At 37.3% G+C, this 8495-nt stretch overlaps 1 long non-coding RNA gene across 1 annotated transcript in view; it reads right to left on the bottom strand.

Annotated features, from left to right (window-relative positions):
• Nucleotides 1–8172, bottom strand: part of LOC120226562 — a 143467-nt gene extending 135295 nt beyond the window's left edge. The window contains exon 1 of the long non-coding RNA XR_005527052.1: nucleotides 8110–8172. This is a non-coding gene — a long non-coding RNA (uncharacterized LOC120226562). The remainder of the gene's footprint in view (nucleotides 1–8109) is intronic.
• Between the last annotated feature and the right edge of the window lie 323 nt (nucleotides 8173–8495).

Below are 8495 nucleotides of genomic sequence, written 5' to 3' on the forward strand. Positions count from 1 at the left end.
TTGATAATATAAACAGACAAATTATCTTAATGAAAACATTTCACTCCTTATGAGGAAATCCTCCTTCTTAGTCAATAGCTAAGTTCACTTCCTGTTCATGTGTCTCCCAAAGGGCTTGGGAAGGAGTCTCTAGGCAGAATGCATTCTAGAATTTAATCTCTGGTTTATTATCCAAAGAGTTTGCCTTGTTCTCACTTCTTGGCTATTGAAACACTGCCCTAAGTAGTAGCAACAAAATTCAGAATTGGGGAAATTTGAAAATGATGCGTTTAAGTTGTTGCTTTGGACTGAAAAAAGAGCAAAGATGCTTTCCACTGTCTGATTTCTCGATGGATTACTCAGTCACAGAAGTGAGTCATGGCCAGGCTAGAGATGATCTAGCACTAGGTCAGGGTAAAAACTGGGAAGATAATAAAGAATATTTATATGGGCTCAGTATTAGATGATATTAAGGAATTATTTTCAATTTTGTCAGGGTGAGTAATGACATGCTTATTGTGAAATATAAAAGCCTTATCAGTTACAGATGCATGCCAAAAAATGACGTGATTTCTGGGATTTGCTTTGAAATATTCAAGAGCAAAAAGGAGGAATGGAGAGAAAATACTACAATTGGCAAACTGTTGAAAATTGTTTAATTGGCCAATTATTATATAGAAGTTCATTATAATATGCTCTGCACTTTTGTATGCTAAAACATTGATACAGTAAAAGTTCTATAAGAAAACTCTTTTAAGGCAATGGTTATTTTCATATAGCTCATCTCCAAAGATGTTTGCCTGAAATGACAAATAAGCAGGGAGAAGGAATTTTTGTTATCTATATCACCAGTCTATGCCATTTGATTTAATCCAGACTATTCCAAATCACTGCTGTTATGTTGTCTTAAGTCAGAAAGCATAATCTAGAGAAGATATCTCCAGAACTGACTAGGCAACATACTTCAGAAAAGGGAACATCCCAGTTACATTAAAAATATATATATCTCGGGTGCCTGAGTGGCTCAGTCAGCTAAGCAACAGACTTTAGCTCAGGTCATGACCTCACAGTTTGTGAGTTCAAGCCCCACGTTGGCCTCTGTGCTAGTCATGGAGAGCCTGCTTGGGATTCATTCTCTCTCTGGCCTACTTTCTCTCTCCTTTCCCCACTTGTGCTCACTCTCAAAAACAAAACAAAAGAAATCTCTTAGTGAGACCCTTTATTATCTGCTACTTGCATAGAAGAAATTTTACAGTCTGGTGGCTTCAGCAGATTAAGGCTTTGTAAAGTGGAGCTAAACTAAATTTTAAAAAACCAACAAAAACTTCAAAACTGGCATCAGCCTACATTTTCACATTCCTCTGTACATCTCTGTATATCAGGCCATTATAGACCTCAGATCCTTCAGGAAAATCACTTAATTCTGTATTTTCCAAATATGTTTACAGAACTGAGATACTATTAACAGTTACCTGAAAAAAGGGCTCCATAGTCAAATGAAGCAGAAGAAATTCTGGGTCACACAAAGTTCAAGCATCTCTTTAGTTTGGGACTTTCTAGAACCTTCAGTATGACAATAGGTTGTAGCTTTTCAAGAAGGGAAATACCATAAGACCAATACAGTGTTGAGAAATCATCTTGCAGAACTAGTGTTCCAAAAATATATTGATGACTATGATCTGAAAATACACCCAGGTACACATATACACAGAGATATGAACATACTAGAAGTGACAAGTGAACCATTTTTTCATTGATCTGAACAAGTATTATGCCTAGCTCCAGAATATAATGAAGGTATCCCACCACTATCCAAATAGCAGTCTATCTAGTTTAGTTAAAAAGTGAGTTTATGTCCTGAAAACAGAATCTACAAGTCAGAAATGCTAACAAGTAATTTTGAATATCACAGTCCCTTTAAAGAATCTTAACTAGTGGTCAGAACTGGCAAGGCAAAAGGCATACCCAGCTAATACCTGCAGACTCTGATGAGAAAATTCTGTGTCATCTTGATGCTGAAGTAGACATATGTATATTTACAGAAAGTCACTGGTGACCAGTCCAGCTCTTCAAAGGCATGGGCTTTGTCTTCTACTGAAGACAAAATTACAATGCATATAAAGACACTGACTCACGGATTTTCATGTTTTTCATTCTCTTTTTCTTACAGTTTTACATCTTCCCCACATAACCTAATCAGCTTCTTCCTGGGTCTTCCCATTGTAGTCTGGGTGCCAGCCTCAACTCTACCGATGCTATTGCTAAAACAGAGTCTAAGAGAGAACTAGGTTAATGATGGTTGCCAAGCCAACTGTAGCAGCTACTGAGGCAAGAATTGAGAGTCAAACTGAAGCCTATGAAACTCAGATAAGCAAAAGTTAGGGGCAATCCTACAAGATGTAGGAACAGAACTAAGGCTGAGGAGTAGAGGGTAAATTTCAATATAGCCAAAGATAAGATCCAACCCTGAAAATAATCTGGTACATTTAGAGGGATGGAGATTGAGAAAGGGGGCAAAAACAGGCAGAAGCCTCAAAAACCACCATCACACTTAATTTATTATAACAAATGGGAGCCTTTAGTCATGGTAGACCAATGCATACAGCAGGTTATCTGCAAACGTTGCCAAGGCATTCTTATCCTATTGCCCACTTGCTATTCTTCAAAGCACAATGTATCTATAAATAACCTCTTCTGAGGTTTTCTAGAATCATCTACATTGAGAGAAAATACCCAGAGGTCATATTAAGAATGATATGAATTGGATCTTTGTGTTTTCAGAACAAGCGTCCTGATATGGATGAACTGGAAATGATTAATGATTTTCTTCTTTCCTTGCCAAAAGACAGACATTTGCTTAATTGAACAGAGACAGAAAGTCTATTCTCCATATATGGAATGAAATCCAAGCTACCTTTTTATAGACAGGAAAAATTAAATTCCCAGCAGATTATGGAAGTACGCCAATGTTGGAATAACAACACTCTCCTAGTGGTTTCCATGAACTAGTTACATGCCAAATACAAAACTGGTTCAAGTGAACTCTCTGTACCAGAGCTCCATGGATACCACAGAGATATGAGAATGAGAACAAAACATAAATAAGTGAAAAGAGGTAGCACGGAAGAAAACAATAAAATAATTTAATAGGAGATGTCGATCCAAGGAAGATTTTTTATTTATTTTTTGGTAGAAAATTGAAATACTGGCTGAGTGTGACCATGCTGTTATGACAGCAGCAGTCTCTGTGCCCTGTCTTTCTGCCTAGGCTGCTTGCCTTTGTGGTCACTCTTTATTCTTACACCCATGAAAATTTAATCCAACTAGACTTCTTGCACACAATGCTTGTTTACCTAGTACAGATTATGTTACAAACAGTATTGAAAGAATGAGTAATCAAATTAATGTGTAGTTGAATATTATTTACCCTTTTTACTTTTCCACCGCCGTCCTTAGTTATCTTTTTTATGTTTAATGTTTTACCATTCACTTTGCAATTTGTAGGTTCTATGTGGACAACTCTATTTTGGTGTGTTTAAAAAAATCAAAATTCAGCTGAGGACATTTTAAAGATCTTACTGGCTTTTATTCAACCATTAATGAGTTGGGCAGCATCCCACCTAGCAGATAGAAAAGAGCTCTAAGGAATTGTACAAAATGAAGACTTTCATAGATATAAGGGAGCAGGAACAAGGAAGTTATACTTGCAAAAAGGGGACTGGTATATGGTCACTTTCCTTTATCAGGCAGCAGAGGTCTAACAGGCAGATTACCTTGCTCGTGCTGACCAGGTCATTTCTGATGGACTGGTTTAAGATTCCATTTCTGAAAGAGGCCAAAACTATAACGAAGTGTTGGTTTGGTGATATGGGGCTTGGCATGAGTGACTCCACTTTGGACCTGTTGTCTTGTTTTTAAAAGTACTTAATGAGGGAGATGTTACTAATTATTTGTATTCTGTGAACTCCAGATATTTTTGAGCTTTTTTCTATCTTCCATATTCAGTGAAAACTCAAAAAATGTATAGGTCATTGTATCACTGCATTTGTTAATGAAATTCAACAAAATCTTTCTTATAAATCCCTCTTTTTCCTACTTTGCATGAGTTTATAAGCCACAATAATCTCAATGTTGTCTTAACTTTAAATCATAATTGAAAAGTACGATAGCATATTTTTCATGAATGCATTTTCCTCTGTTTTTATAAGCAATTAAAGCAATATTAGAAGAATATAAAAAGGATGAATATCACCTGAGGCTTAGCACCCAGAGATTTCCAGTGTTAACATTTTGCTGGACATACATCCAAAACTATCTTTGTGTCTATAGACATATATGGAAATAAATATATAGTTTTATATGCAGGGGATCTTTCAACTCAGGCTGTTTGAAACAATATTTAATTTTTTTTAAATCTTTATATATTTTTGAGACACAGAGAAACAGAGCATGAGTGGGGGAGGGGCAGCGAGAAATGGAGATAAAGAATCCGAAGCAGGCTCCAGGCTCTGAGCTGTCAGGACAGAGCCTGACATGGGGCTTGAACTCACGAACCGTGAGATCATGACCTGAGCCAAAGTCAGACGCTTAACTGACTGAGCCACCCAGGCACCCCAAACAATATATTTTTTTACTCACCTATATCTTGGGCATTGTTCCATACTAATAAATATAGAACTCCTACAAGGCTGAGTATGATCTGGCCCTGCTTACCTCTCCAAACTCATTTGAAGCTTCTCTCCCCTTTACTCATTCCATTTCATCTGCTATCCTCATTATTCTTCAAGCACACAAAACTTCTTCCTACCAGAGGGCCTTTCTATCTTCTGTTCCCATGTTCTGCCATGCCCTTCCACCAGTTCCTTCTTTGACAGACCACCTCACATTTGTTACTCATGTTACTCACCTCTGAGCCCTAACGTCCCCTCTCAGAGAGAGCTTCCACAATGACTGTCAGTGGGGCCACCCAGTCACTCTGCATCTCATCACAGAGTTATTTTCATCATAACTGTAGCTCTCTCTGAAATTAACTGATTTGTCAAATGACAAAGGCATTTTTAAATGACTCCCTTGAAGAGCAATTAGGAAATGAATAAGTTGGCCAACTAGCAATATTTCAAGAAAATCAAATATTATCAGAACCTAAGACTTCAAGGACAATGAGAATTACTGTAGAATAACATACAGATCATCAGTGGAAAAAAGCAATAGAAACTTCCTCCAGAGCAGGCAAGAAACCTCACAGTTGTTGCTTAGAAGATTAAAGCCAGCCTCCCATAGCTTTTCTTATCATGTTTATAAACTGTAAGAGAATTGCTAAAATCTAAATTTTAGGCAGCATAAGCTTCCAATCAGTTCAGTAAACTTTATGCTATATGAAAGGTTTAAAGCCCGGCTTAAATGATGAGAGTCATGAGATATAAAAATAGTAACAAACTGCTTTCTTCCCAAAAAATCTAATGATCGGTAAATATTCTGGCAATAGAATCTATAGCCAAACTCTATGTATAGTTGTAAATATAAATAATATTATCATGTGAGAAGAAATGTTCATCTTTTGTATGAGGAAAAATAATTTTTTAGAAACATTTGGACATAGTGATCTGTTCAGTTATAATCAGGAACACCTTGGTAATCAGATGAAAAAAGAAACTAATGATTTTAAACTCGTTTAATAAAGAGCAATTCATTTACCTTAAAATAAAAATTAAAATCACTGTTTTGAAGGTTTTTTTAATTGCTTCTCAGTCATAAACCCTTGGGGTTCTAAGACTCTCATCTAGAAGTGTTCATTACTTCACCCTGAAAAATGTGAATATTAGACACTAATGCTTGAAAATGTCTACAATAAGAAATAATTAGTAAAATATTGCTGTAGGATTTGCCACAAAGTGCTTGTAGTTCATTTAACTGAAAATGTATATTCCAATTTAAAAGTTATTTGGAGATTAAACATTTCTTTGTAATTTTTAGGCAATTTTTGGTATGTAGTTGGCTTTGATAACTATTAAATATGGACTTGTTACCTCTCTCCAGAACTTGAACCCATTAAGGGAGTAAAACACTGTTAATTTCATGATTTTATAGGCATTTAACTTGTGGAAATACCTGCTGTAATTCAGGTATTGCACTGAGCATTCTGAGAATGCCATGAAATTAAATGGTGAGATTAATAATTTTGGAGATGGTTTGTTTTGTGCTTCGGGGGGAAATTGACTTTTCTGCCATTGGAATAAACATATTACAAGGACTCCAGACTTCAGGGGTCTTTCCTTAACTGCACAAATAACAATAATCAAAGTCTCTAATTCTACTCGTACAGCATGATCTTCAATTTTTTACAGGCTCCTCTTTCTGAATACTTTTAAGCATTCCAATGATTGAATATACACATTCCACAAATCTATGTAGGCTGTTACACATCCAATGTCAATTTAAGCAAAAGCCTCAGGGATTTCTGTTGCTGCACCTTTCTAAAGCCAATGCTTCTTTATTGAAGAGTAGGACATTATAAAGGGAAATTTCAAGTCAGACAAAGAAAGCTTAAAATTGTGTATCAGTTATTTCTGTCCCTCTTTCATATCACAGCTTGTTGCAATTTTCAAGATCCATCTTACATCTCATTCAGAGAAGTACCCCAAAGGGCCCCTCAGCTTCCATTGCTCTCCCACTTAATCAGCAGGAGATCATAAAATTTGCAGAAACACCATTCTGCCCACAACTGAGTCAAAGTTTTCTGTTTAGAACAGCTGAGTTTCAGGGGAGCCTCAGTGGCTCAGTCAGTTAAGCATCTGACTTTGACCCAGGTCATGATCTCACAGAAAACCTTGTGGGATCGAGCCCCTCATTGGGCTCTGTGGTGGCAGCTCAGATCCTGGAGCTTGCTTTAGGTTCTGTCTCCCTCTCTCCCTGCCCCTCCCTGCTCATGCTTTGTCTCTCTGTCACTCAAAAATAAATAAGCATTAAAAAACTATTTTTTAAAAAGCAGTTCTGGTTCTAGTATTTACAGAGTAGCTCACAGTAAAGAAGACTTCCCATAGTTAACAATCATAAGCTCTAGATAGATACAAGAAACAATTATTCAAAGTCACTGTAGAGTGACCAGAAGTAGGTAGAAAATGGAAGAAGGAATATACTGTATATATTCTAATCTCAGTATATAGGGCTTTACCATTTAGAGTATTCCCAGTCTGCATGGCTAGAATTTAAGCAGAATTAACTAGAATTTAAGCAGAAACCTACAAGCTTGTTGGTTTGAGCTGTCAGAGGACAGAGTCTGAGACCAGGGATTCAATGGATAATAACCACTGGGAGGCTGAAAGAAGTTAGCAGAGACTTGATGCACTGTACTCCATAAGGAAGAAGAGTGTAAAGTCTGGAGTGTGGGGTTAGTAAACATCATGGGCTTCCCACACACACAAAGGAACTGGAAACTAATCTTCTACCTGACAAATTTAAAGTCAAATTTGTCATCATCCAGTAATTTAACTGCCTGCTATGCTATTGTATACTAGACACAGTGAATGTATGTTACAGAGACTCTGGATTCTATTATCTTCCTCTGAAGCATGGTGATTTGTTTTCTATCAGGCAATTAAATTACTAAAGTGTGAAAGCACCCCGACAATCCCGCAGTGGTGGGGGGTGGGGGAGGGGAGGGAATGGCAGCAGTGGCTGGGCAGAAGGAGAGGAAACTTTCTCTTTGGCCAGATGACCTGATCCTTAGTGGAGCCAAGAATGTGCAAGGAATCCCGTTGCTTTTTCCTCTCTATCCAATCATTGTATAACCCCAGAGGCAGAGGAGAGACAGCTGTAGGAAATGTGCTACAGAGTGGAGACAGTAAAGGCCTCACTTTTCTTCCAGAGGAATAGGGCAGAAGCATGTATACTAGGAACCAGAAAGTGTCAGGGACTTTAAAGTTAGAATGGAGCTAGAAAAAACTGATTCCATAAAGTTGTGTGCAATACCTTAGGCTCACTTTAAAGCTGTGAATGCATGGATCTAACTCCAAACAGCATAGCAAAGTTTTTGAACTATAAGGTAGATCATGGACTAGACCCCAGATTGGCCACTGGTAGTACTCATACAGGACAGATCAGAAAAGCACTAGTCAGGCTTTGAAAACTCACCTGACATGGAACCATGGACCACAGGAGGTGAGTAAGACCTGAACCCAACCAGGTTGATGGCCTGCTAAAAGTAAAAAAATAAAAATAAAATAAATCCCATATGATTTAAACAAGACCTAGAGTCACATAACAGAATATATGGCAGAACTATTTGATGACATAAAATGCCAGGAAAATCTCTACATCTTGAAAAGGATCAGTCAATTGGCAAATGCCAACTCCAAGATGACATGGATGTTGAAATCCTAACACCTATAAAGCAGCTATTGTAATTGGGCTTCAAGAAGTAAAAGTAAGCACTCAGGAAACAAACAGAAGGATGGAAAGTAGTAGCATAGAAAGAGAACACATACAAAGCAACCAAAAGGAAATTTAAGAACTGAAAT

Source organism: Hyaena hyaena, unplaced genomic scaffold (assembly GCF_003009895.1).
Source record: "Hyaena hyaena isolate Hyena2069 unplaced genomic scaffold, ASM300989v1 scaffold_1757, whole genome shotgun sequence".
NCBI lineage: Eukaryota > Metazoa > Chordata > Mammalia > Carnivora > Hyaenidae > Hyaena > Hyaena hyaena.